At 51.0% G+C, this 12,262-nt stretch overlaps 1 long non-coding RNA gene across 1 annotated transcript; it reads right to left on the bottom strand.

The window, feature by feature from the left end:
- Positions 1-557: 557 nt before the first annotated feature.
- On the bottom strand, positions 558-2,217 carry LOC116791679. Its single transcript, XR_004358818.1, has 3 exons — positions 1,875-2,217; positions 1,691-1,742; positions 558-1,389 (listed from the first exon to the last, which is right to left on the bottom strand). It is a non-coding gene; the product is annotated as an uncharacterized LOC116791679 (long non-coding RNA).
- Positions 2,218-12,262: the final 10,045 nt, after the last annotated feature.

The raw sequence follows: 12,262 nt of genomic DNA, 5'->3' as shown, positions 1-12,262 counted from the left end.
ATTTCAAATCCACATTGTGGCTCTTACAGCAGTGCATGAAATCTTCCCTCCTCCAGCCTCCTGGAGCAGCAGGAATGAATCCCTCACTTCACACGGGGTTGATTTTTCTTTTCACACATTTTTCCAGTACCCTCTGAGAGCAGGAGATGCAGCAGTTCAAGAGGAGCAGCAGATCAGGTGATTCCCCTGAGATGCTGTCACACCTTCAGCTGAGCTCCTTGGCCCTGAGGAGTTCTGTGCTGGGATGGCCAAAGGCTGCAGGAGTCAGACCCCTGTGAGGAGGCTGCTCTTGTGGTACTCCCTTGACTCGTGGCATCATCACCAGCCCTGGCCAACACCTAAATCTGGAGCTGCAGACCCATAAAATCCCAGGATGGGTTGGGTTGGAAGGGACCTTAAAGCCCATCTCATTCCACCCCCTGCCACGGGCAGGGACACCTTCCACTAGCCCAGGTTGCTCCAAGCCCCGTCCAACCTGGCCTTGGACACTTCCAGGGATCCAGGGGCAGCCACAGCTTCTGTGGGCACCCTGTGCCCAGCCAGCAGCCTGTGTGGGTGCACTCAGCAAACCCCTCTCCACCATGACCAGCCCCCCCAGGGACACACCACGTGGTCCTGCTGGATGTTCCCTTGTGGGAGTGGTGCCACCCCATGATGGTCTCCTTGGGTTCCACAGCTTCCCATGACTCCCTGAATGCCCTTCCAAAGCTCCCTGTCAGGAGCAATTGTGTCATCCTGAGCCTGTTGGAGATGCCAACACTTGTTTTGTCAGGATGGTTCAAATATGGCATGTGCCAAATTAACTGCATTTTGCTCAGTGGTGGCACCAGCCAGGCCTGATGGGGGCATGGAACTGTGCTTGTAAATAATGGTGTGGAGAGGTAGAAGCTGGAATTAAGCCGGAATTACATCCCTTCAGACGGGCATTCCATGAGGGACAGAATGGGAGGTGCTCAGTGGAATGCTGAGAGCACTTACACTGCTAAACCCAGCATCAGAACAGCACAGAAACATTGCTGCCCTGCTCTCTGCAGTCTAAATGGGAGCTCTGGGAGCCCAAAAAGGTGGGAGGTGGGGAAAAAACAGCCATTTCCTGGATGCTACTGATGTCTCTGAGGGAATGCAGCTCCCACAGAAGCAGCAGGTCAGTGTGCAGCAACAAGGGGAACCAGCTGGGACCTCCCCAGCTCCCAGGACATCCAACCTGCAGCAACATGGGACTCCTCGTGCTTCCCCTGGACAGGAACTGCCTGAGGGACACAAATCCAGCTGGGACCTGAGCATGCCTCAAGGCCAGGGAGAGGAGACTGTTTGCACTGTGCTCCAGTGGCTCTTTTGGTGTCATCTCCAGCCCCACCTTCTCCAGCAGCACCCGCTGCCTTCAGGGACCTGGGGAAACATGGAAGATAGGAAAATACATTCTTAATTTCGGTCATAAACCTGCCCAGAAGGTTGGGATGGAGGCAATCAGTGATGGCATAAGGGCAAAATGACATATTTGCAGTGGGAGGGCAACGGGGGAGGAATTTTTTGGCAACGTTGCTCAGAATCTGTGACATCCTCACCAGGAGCATCGGGATTCCTGCTGCTAATTCCCGACATTGCAGCAAATACAGAGGGGTTGTAGCATTACATGTGCTCTCAGGGGTCAACTCTCTAGCCAGGAAAGAGTGGCAAGTGAAATCCAAACCTCCTGCTGCCTCCTCTGAGTCTCTGGAGTCTCTGCAGTGTGTCCAAGTGCGCTGGGAAGGCAAAGGAAAACCAGGACTAGTGGGATACCATCCAGTGGGTTGGGTTTTGGAGGAGTAGGCTGGAAAATAAGCTTTCAAATGCAAAGGTCCCCTGCTGCAGAACTGTGCCTTCACACCTCTTACCTGGGAACTGGTTTTTAGGTTCAGCTTTTCATTGATTCAGCAGATGGGTTTGAGCGGATGGGTCTGTGGGGCTTCTTCCCCCTCAATCCTGGAGTCTCCCTGAGTGAGAGCACAGTGGGCAGCCCCAACACACTCCTCCATAAAGAACAGGCAGTGCTGCTTCCCTAAAACTGATGGAAATTTGCAGAAGTCAAGATTTTTATTTAAAATCTGGGGAGGGGGGGAGTGTCCTCACTTGAAAATATCCACTTTTTCCCTCTGTGCTTTTTCTAGATGTAAAGAACTGTGAGCAAAGAACAAATGAGCCCAAGGAGGGTCTGATGGATTGGGAAAGAGGGGAGACTCCTGGGGCACTCCAAGGGCTGTTTGTCCTCACAGCTGGGTGGGGTGTCCAGCTTTTGCTGCAGTAAATGGCACCTGGAAATGCTCCTCAGAGGACTGGGACAGTCTCAGGGCCCATCACTATGGCCAAATACACTGACTGGGAAAAGGTGGAGCTTCCTCCTGCTTCTTCCCAGCTCTGCTCTCTGGATTTCCTCTGGAAATGCTCCCACTGAGGGAGCCAGAAGATCTTAAAACCAAGGAGAAGTAACAGGTTTGCCACTTAGCACAACAAAAACATGGGCACACACACATTCCTTCACCACACTGGCACTGCAGGAGGGATCCAGCAAGGAAGAGCAAACCTGGGAGCACTTCCCAGGCCTCTCTGTGCAGCACAACCCCCCCATCCATACAATGGGAACAGTGATACTTCCCCCAGAGCTGTAGGACATGAACAGTGCAAGGGGATAATTGTGAATTTGGTGAAAATTCGGCATTTTGTGTCCAGAGTCAGTGCCATGTATTAACAAAGTCCATAAATCCCCCAAAGATTGGAGGTTTGACAACATCAAAAGCTTGCTGAGAAATAACCTGTCCCTCTGCTCCAAGGTTCATACTCCAGAGATTGCTTTCTCTGGCTGCAGAGACAATATTTCATGGAGTGGGGATATCTGGAGTGAGCCCTCTTGGGACTTGGGCTGAGAAAAAAAATCCCATTCAGTGCACTGAAGCATTTTATAACTGAGCTCCAGTGCAAGTCAATGCCAGGCCCTCACTCAGAGCCAGGAGAAGTCGAGGGGCACTTGTGTGGCACAGCCCAGCTGTGCCCAGCCCTGGGGTGACATGTGCTGGTGTTAACCAAACCAAAGACCTCAGGGCCCCTCAGCACACCAGCAAATGGAAGATCATGAAGCAAACAAAAGATTTTGAAGAGCATTCTGATTTTAAGCTCGGTTACTCCAAGTTTAAGGCAACAACAGCAATGGTTGTTGTTACTGCAGAAAAGGAAAATTAAATCTGGAGGATGGCACTGGAATAGTTTGTGGGCTGCTCTGACTGTTCAGGAGTACAAACAATCCTCTTGGCTGCCAAATATTTCCCGTGCCCATCAGACCTCCCTGCTGGGAGGTCTCCGTCCAACCAACCTCTCTCAGTCCAACACTGGAGACAAACAACAGCTACTGGGGACAAACAACAAACACTGGGGACAAACGACAAACATTAGGGACAAACGACAAACATTAGGGACAAACAACAAACATTGGGGACAAACAACAAACTCTGGGAACGAACAACAAACATTAGGGACAAATAACAAATTCTGGGGCTGTTCAGTTGGAGAGGAGAAGGTGTGGACACCTCACAGCACCTTCCAGGATCTGAAGAGGCTACAGGGAAACTGGAGAGAGACCCTTCATCAGGAACTGGAGAAGGACAAGGAGTAATTCAAACTGAAAGAGGGGAAATTTAGGTTAAATATATGGAAGGAATCCTTCCCTGGGAGGGTGGGGAGGCCCTGGCACAGGTTGCTCACAGAAGCTGTGGCTGCCCCTGGATCCCTGGAAGTGTCCAAGGCCAGGTTGGACAGGGTTTGGAGCAACCTGGGCTAGTGGAAGGTGTCCCTGCCCATGGCAGGAGGTGGGACTGGATGAACTTTGAGGTCCCTCCCAACCCAATCCATCCTGGGATTCTGTAATTCTATGATTTGAGCCAACCACTCTCACAATTACAAATAAAAGTCTCTCTCCTGAGCCCTTCTCTCTTTATTCACCTTCTGAGGAGCTCTGCACCCTGCCTGGGTCAAAACCACCTCCAGGGAAGAGTTCCCTAATGCCATCAAGCAACCCTTGCATAGTTAGAGGGGAGGATTCGCAGCACCAAACCTGAAGCCTCAAATAGCAGCCCAATTATACTCTTTACTGGTGCAGCTCCAGGAGTATCCAGACAAACCACGGGCAAACAGAGTAATTTGATCCTGATATGCCTGTCTAAACAGCAGAGAGCTCTTCAGTGCTGTTCTCCCTCACTTGTTAATTTAACGCTTGATATATAGGAAAAATTAGAATTAAAATGTACCCGGCTGCTTCCTCCATTCCTGATTCCATTTAGGAATATCTCCAATCTCCCCGCAAAAAAATGAGCTAAACTGCTCTGAGACATTTGAGAGCCTGTATTTTATTTTTAGACAAGCCTGTGTGATTTAGGATCCTGAAGTGCCAGGGAGTTTGCACGGCTCTGACGGCAGCGCCCATCACATCCAAATCCCAGCGCTGGCACGGGGGGAGAGGCAGGGCCCTGCTGCTTCCACTCATGGAATGGGTTGGGGTGGAAGGCTCCTTAAAGCCCATTCAGTGCCACCCCCTGCCATGGGTAGGAACACCTCCCATTAGCTCAGGTTGCTCCAAGCCCCATCCAGCCTTGCCTTGGACACTTCCAGGGATCCAGGGGCAGCCACAGCTTCTCTGGGCAACCTGTGCCAGTGGGTGGGCAAGCTCTCGAAGGACCAGCAGGACATGGACCTCTGCAAGACAACCAGCAAGGTGGGGCCGAATCCCAAAGGACAAGTGGCTGGAGTCAGCTGGCTCTGAGGGGACACACAGGGTGTGGGCTGCTCCTCCAGCCTTGGGGGAGCAAAGAAAGCAAACCAGGTGTGCTGGGCTCGGGATCAAACCAGGTGTGCTATGCTTGGGACCCAGAGCCTCCCTCCCCCTTCCCTGAGCTCTCCCTCAGCAGCCACGAGCACGTGGTGCCTGGAGAAGGGGCTGAAGAGGCAGAGGCTCTGGGAGGCTCTGGGAAGCTCTGCTGGAGGCTCTGCTGGAGGCTCTGCTGCCTCTGTGAGAGGGGAAGGCAAGGACTGCACTGGTCCCTCATTAATCCCAGGAGCTGCAGAGCTCAGCCACCACGTGAGGAAGTGCAAACTTGCACGCCCACGGCAAGCCCGGATCCTTCAGAGGCACTTCTGAGTTTGCTTATTAAAAAATCAATTCTTGGGCTGGAGACAAAACAAAAGAAACACTCGGTTTGAAGCCTCGTGCGAGAGCCCCACGAGGGGCTGCAGGTGAGAGTTAGTTGGCTGTGCCACAGGGAAGGGAATTCCAGGATACTCAGGGCCCTCTCCACAGCTTTGTTTTTTCCCATGGCCCACAAAGCAAATGGGGAGGTTTCAGCTTGGAGAGCCCACGATGGGGATGGGGGGTGAGGAATGAAACCCTTCCCTTTGAAAACCCCCGGAGTTACAGCTTTGCCAGGGAGAAAACACGTTCCCTGCACTCACTGGGAGGGCAAAGGCACAGGGAAGAAGGGAAGAGAGAAGGAGAGAGGACGGAAAGAGGCAGTAAGAAAGTTCTGGATTTAATCCAGATGAGCCAAATGCAGAGGATGGAGCCCTGAACAGATTTCTGCTCACCCTGACCCAAACACAGGGTAGAGTGTGAGGCAGGCAGGTGTAGAGGTTTGGCTGCTTTTTCAGTGCAGCAGGAGAGCAGGAGCTGTGCAGAAACATGTCCCCCAGTGCCTCCAAATGAATCGTGGAGATCACGGGAGAGATGGGATCCTGGGAGAGGTGTGGAAGGACAATGACCAGGGAACGCTTTATTGTCAAAACCTTGCATTGCAAAAAGTGATAAACCTAGGTTGGGAAGATAAAAAAATAGCGTTGGGACAGATAGGTAAAAATTCTGAGTCAGTCAAGTGATTACTCGATCAACTGATCAAGTGTTTGATCAATAAAAGACAGAGGAGGACTGTGCCAAGGACTGGCAGCGAGGAAGGTGATAAAAGGAAGGGACAAAGGCTGGGAGAAATGTCTTTTAAGAAATGCCTGAATACTCTACAGTGCCTCCTCTCAAATAAGCAGCAATCCCTGAGCATCCCCTAATCGTTCTGGGAATGATTCCACAGTGTCCACTTGCTCTGGGCAGCACTAAATTGTCCAGGAAACACCCATTTTTAAGAGCACTGAAAGTTTTCTGTATTTCTGGGGCAGACACCCATTTATGGGAGGATACTGCCAGTGTGTGCCCTGAGAAAAGCTGGTACAGCCACATGAAATTATCGCTTGGACGTCTCAACCCGACCCCAATCTGAAGTATTTCCTTCTCTGCAAAGGTAAAGGAAGAGATCCACGGATGTCCAAGCGCCTCGGGAGCTGGGCAGGGCGTCACATTGATGCCCAAGAAATGAGGAACAGGTCTGGGTGCTGGTGCTGCAGGGAACTGGTGACTCCCCAGGGTGCTCCAGGAGGGATGGGCTTGGCTGCAAAGATCTGCAGCATCTTGTGACATGAGGAAGGGGAAGGGAAGGAAATCTGTGGGTGTCAGAACATGGCCCCAAGTGATCACCACAAGGATGAGCAATTAGTGATAAATCCCAAATCTACCTCCTTCAAGCACAGAAGGAGGCCAAGTGGTTAAACTCCACTGGCCTGTGTGCACAGAACTGAGCTCTGCTTCATCCCAAACCACACACCCCAGCCCAGAGTCCCAGCTTTGCCCAGGTCAAAGTCCCAACGACAAAAAAGCAGGAGTTCAAAGCTCACACAACTCACCAGCAGGAGCGTTGGCCCAGGGGATGCTGGCAGGGTATCCAGGCTGGGGATCCATGAGCTGCTGTGTCACTGGGGATCCATGAGCTGCTGTGTCACTGGGGATCCATGAGCTGCTGTGTCACCGGGGCTGGGCACTCTCTGACTCTGCCTCACTCCCATGGGACTGGGGGAACTGGGATTTCTCCGAGTCTGTTCCCATTCATGCTGGCACGAGGGAACCTCCAGCCTCCCAAACACCAGCTACCACGACAAGACCAGGCTCACGGACATCAGGCTCCAAAGCAAAGCAAGAAGGTTTGCAAACCAACCACCCAAGCAAACGAACAAGCCTGAACATTTGTAAATACATCACAAATAGATCCGTCCCTCCCTGAGCAGCAAGCATCAACCACAGAGTCACAGAGGCACAGAATGCCTTGGGTTGGAAGGGTCCTTAAAGATCATCTCATTCCAACCCCCTGCCGTGGCCAGGGACACATTCCAGCTAAAACACAGCCCCTCAAAAGCTCTGATGTTAAACACAACTGAAGGTCCGACCTGCCCGTGGTCCACACGCGGTTCCTGACAAGCTCCCCTTGCAAAACCAGCATGAGCTCAACTTCCTCAGCTTTCTTACAGTTCAAATTCAGCAATTTCAAGGAGCATTGGAAGTTTCTCAGGCAAGGTTTCCCTCTCTTCTTTTTCCTTTCTTTCTCTGCTCTGTCACAGCCTCCAGCAGGTGCTGCTGGGAGGGGTGGAGGAAGTGTGAAGAGGGTGAGCAAATAGGAACCTGTGTTAGGCTCTCAAGACAAGGATGATTAATTTGCAGTTAACATCCATTCCCTTCATTATCCCCTTCATCAAAGCCTGACAAATGTGAAAACAACAATGAAAAATAGAAATTAATAGGAGTATTAGCACTGGATGCAACCTGCTATAGATTTAATCCCCACAAAAGAGCATAAGGATGTGTTACACCTTCTTTCTTTGTAATGGCCTCATATCCACCCTCCTGTCCTTGGGCATAAATCTATTTAAATTTAAAGAGATCTGTTTATATACATGGGGGGGGTGTCTGTACATGTGCAGGTGGAGGGGTGGAGGGGAAGGTTTTCTCCTCACTTATCAATTAAGGCTCTAAACTAAAGCTCATATACAATTTGACCTTCTGGATGATTTCTCTCCAGGCAGAGGCCTCTCCCAGTATCCTGGAAAGGAAAGGGACCTGTGGGACCCCAGTTGGTCCCACCCTGAAGAGGATGGATCACCTTCCTGCAGGAGCACAGAGAGAAACACGCTGATGCCACTGAGCATCATCCTACCCCCAGGAGAGGAGGCATCAGGGCAACTCCTCATTCTAATCTGCACCTCCTTCTCATGCTTTGGGATGCAGCTGCTTGGCTGGGAAGGTGCTTTTGGCCAGAACATCCCGGAGATCTCCCGGAGGGGCTGCAGAAAACGGAGGCTCCCCCATTTCTCTTTGGGCATCTCCTCCAGCCCTGCAGCCACTGGGACATGAACATGTGGGCTGGGAGGCCAAGGGGTGGTTAAAAAGTTATGGTAAAGCACATCCAGGCCAAACCTCTGCAGTACCTCGAGTCAGACCGTGGTGCCACAATGGAGTGGAAAATCCAGGATGGGGAGTTGTCCAGGTGTTTGTAAACCCTCAGGAGAAAACTCAGGAGCTGTAAGGAAAGGGGGAATTTCAGTCGCTGCTGCTTTCCTCACTGAAACCCTCTTGAAAGAAACACTGTGAAAAGAGCTCCTCATCTACCCTTCAAGGTGACCTGCAAATGAAGAAAAATGGGTTTGTGGCCTTATTTTTGGCTGAGTTACGGAGGCCTGAGAAGTTGGCAGGGATTCGAAGCAACGCTGGGATTTAATTTTTTTTCCCTATTTTTCTTTTTTTTTTTTAAAATTTTTTTTTTCCCGTTAGAAATTTAGTTTTTGTCTTCTCTGGCGCTCTGTGGCCAAGGAGAGAACAAGTGAAATCAAACCATCACAAGGGAGTGAAGGACTTGCAGTCACACCACTTCCAGCTTGTCTCCAAAGGAGGAGAGGGAATACTTTTGGCTGCAGGGGGATTATTTCTAGGTAGAAGAGAAAGCATTTGTTTGGCTTCTGTTGGCCTCCACTTAACTTACTGTTCTAAGGAAATCTTGGGTGAAAGTAAGGCTCTGATAAAGATCTAATTCCCTTTCTCCTTTCACTGCCTGCTGGGGGAGTTGCCATGTGAGTAGGGCTGGATGGAGAAGAAGGAGAGGTGGAAAAACCCTTGTCTATGTCAGGGAAAAAAATGCCTCGTGTTAATAGCTCACAGGGAAGGAAGGAGGCAGGCATTAAAATGCCTACATGGAAATTTGGAGGAATTATAAGCAATTAAACACTCGAACCCAGAGGTCTGTAACCTTGCTGGAAAAAAAACAGCAAAGAAAGCCTGGATGTGTTAGTGCAGCTACAGATAAAAGATAAACCGGGAAAAATAAAATTTGGGCGAGCAGGGAGTAAAGGGCAGTTTAGTCCCTCACAGCAGAGGAGCAGGGAGTGAAGGGTAGTTTAGTCCCTCACAGCAGAGGGGGTCTGGGTTGGGAAGCTCTGCTGGGGAACAGCACGAGGACCACAGGACCGCGAGGACAGAGCTCATCACGGACGGGTGATGGAGACCCAGCTCAGCCCTCAGGGACACGGAGATCATCAGTGATGGACAGAACCCACTCTGCCTCCTGGGTGTCCTCAGAGGTGGCCTCTGGTGCTGCCTCCCCCTCCCTACCCGTCCCACCAGGCAGTGCCAGTGCCAGCCCTGGGCTGCCCCGGGGGTGACGAGCGGCAGCGCCGTGTTTCCCGTGTTTGCAGCCTCATTGCAGAGCTGAGATCATTTGAGCCACCAGGACCTGACCCTGCTCCCCTGGGAGACCCAAAATGTGTCACCATTGTCCCTCACAGGGAGGGTCTGAGCACTGGTGGCACCAAGTCTGACCTCTCTGGGCAAGCCCTGCCAGTGCCAGACTCCGAGATCAGCTCCGAGCGCCAGCTGGAGCATCCCAAAAAACCTTTTACGTTGCCCTAAACCTGATCTCCCCTCCAAACACCACTGCCACAAAACAGCTGGGTCCACACCTTGCTGGGAATGGAGATCCCTGGTTTTCCAGAGGCCTTGTGGAGTTAGAGAGATTGGACACCAAACCTGTCACCAACAGAGACACTCAGTGGGATAGTGTGAAGGACTGTCCACACTTGTAAGAGAAAGGAGTAAAAAATACCTGATTTAACTGAATTTTGTTTTTTCATTTTGAATTTTTTAATCATTGCTCTTGGGGAGATGTGTCCATCATCTCTTGCTCTTAAAGCCCTCACTTATTTCTATGCCAATTTGATGGTTTTTTCACCAATCTAAACTTTTCCTGCTGATAACCAGCAGGCTGGATCCTGGCTGGAAGCTCTGGACAAGCAGTGACAGCAAAAGGCTGGGTGCTCCCAGGGCTTCCTGACAGGGATCTGCTCTGCTGTGTGGTCCCAGCTTCTCAAGCTTTGCCGTCTGCACGCAGCCTGAGAAATGTGAGGGTGCAAAAAACAACCATGGGAAGAGCTCATGGGATGGGAGACTGAGGAAGAAGGCTGGGGAGAGCATCAGGCAGAGCCCACTGTTGCCCATTTATCCCCCTAGACATGCAGTTTGCCTTATTTTACACAGACATCATTTGTAAAATCCAAAAATAAAGTGATTTACTCACCCCCCTGGCAGTGATGCCACGCAGGAGTTCTTGGAGCACCACGAAGGAGTCGGGTGACACCGCTGAGGAAAGAGCTGGGCAGCAGCTGGACCCCTTTCCATGGCCCAGGAGTTGGGGGATCATCCAGGGTAAGAAAAAAACAAATTAAGCAGCACCCTGAAAATTGCTTGAATGGGTCATTAGACAGAAATGTGGGACACCAGCACAGCCAGGATGTGACCACCTCTGATTTCCAGCAGAAACAAGGATGTGAGTCCCCGACGGGTCAACAGGAAAGGGGAGCCGGGCTGGGCCTCCTCCAGGACCTTCTCCCTCGAGAACCACAAGAGCAACGAGATCCTCCAAAAAGTGCAAGTCCCAAATCAAAAGTCAAGCCACTACTAAAGGAAAGACCCGAACAAGATCTAAAACTCTGCTACCCAGAGGTATTAAGCTGTGGGAACTAAACGTGCCTTATTCCCGCTAGTGGTTACGTTTTAAGGCAACCTTTCAAAAGGATTATCTTTGAGAAACTCTCTTTCAACAGCCTTTCCTTTCAGAGCCCTTGGTGGTGCTAGCACTGTTAATTGTGCTGTGATGTGACTGTGTGTTTGTGCAGGTGGGGTTTGGGAGCACGAGGCAGGAGCAGCGTTTCGGGTGTCGCTGCGAGCGCGGGCACCGCAGCCTTTGATGTGGCTCCGGGCTGCGTGGGGGACCCACGCGGGGCAGGGATCCACCTGCCTTGTCACCAGCTCCTTTGATCTGGGGGTGATTGGCTGGTGCCTTTATTTATACCTGGAGTTTTGAAAAAGGCCGGCGAGGACCCCCCCGAGCGCCGGCTGAGGCGGCCGCGAGGAAAATTCCGTGCGGATCCATATCCGTATCTAGCTGGAGATAAAGACATATATTTTATCTGTATGTAGAGGTATTTCCATATCTGGCAGTCTCTCTATTTACCTGCTCTTGACAATAAGAAAAGCAACTTCTTACACAGCTGTTGCTACTACATTCAAACCAGAAAAAGAAGTTATTCCACACCCCTCCGCTTCCAGCCTCGGCGAAGGTCTCCGGGAAATGCCGGATGGTTCAGCAGCCTCTGGCTTTGGGAACACCGGCTCGTCCTCCTTGGAACTATTCCTGCAAGGAAGGGCCGTCACGCCGGGAGCACGGGAAGAAAGAAGTCACCTCTGTCCCCACCGGCAAGAACTCAGCCGGGGTGTGGGGGGGTGGGTTTGTTTTAATCCTTGGAGGTGTTAACGAGAGGGGTTTGCCCTCCAATCACTACTCCTAAAAGGGAAATTAAACCTCAGATTTAAATACCGTCCGAAATGCAGAATAACACAGCCGTGGCCCCTGGATTTGGGAGGTTGGAGGCCGCCGGGCTGACTCGAAGTATCAGCACCAATACATGACCAAAAATACAAGCCCCTGCCATCCAGCACCGTATGTGCCTCTCCACTCCCAAAGGACACTTGGGGAAATATTTTCTGCTTAAATCCGAAGGTTCTGCTCCAATTCAGAAGGATGTTGCCTTTGCATGTGCGTGGGCACCACATATATCGTGCATATCTCCAGCATGCACAGGCTGGGTGTGTGTTTAAATCTGTGGCCGTGCACTTGGGATATATGAATGCTGTAAATATCTGTACAATACGTGTATATTTTTATTTTAGAGGCAGAGAATGAACCGTTTGTATCACAGAAGCACAGAGACGCAGCACATACATGTTGAGCACACAAACTCCGCTCTCTCTCTGTTAGATATATATACATATAGACACATATAGAACACCTATGTTGCATATATTATTCAGAGATATACACAGACA

This window comes from Chiroxiphia lanceolata, chromosome 10, assembly GCF_009829145.1.
Source record: "Chiroxiphia lanceolata isolate bChiLan1 chromosome 10, bChiLan1.pri, whole genome shotgun sequence".
Taxonomy (NCBI): domain Eukaryota; kingdom Metazoa; phylum Chordata; class Aves; order Passeriformes; family Pipridae; genus Chiroxiphia; species Chiroxiphia lanceolata.
This window is presented reverse-complemented; position numbering and strand designations above follow the sequence as displayed.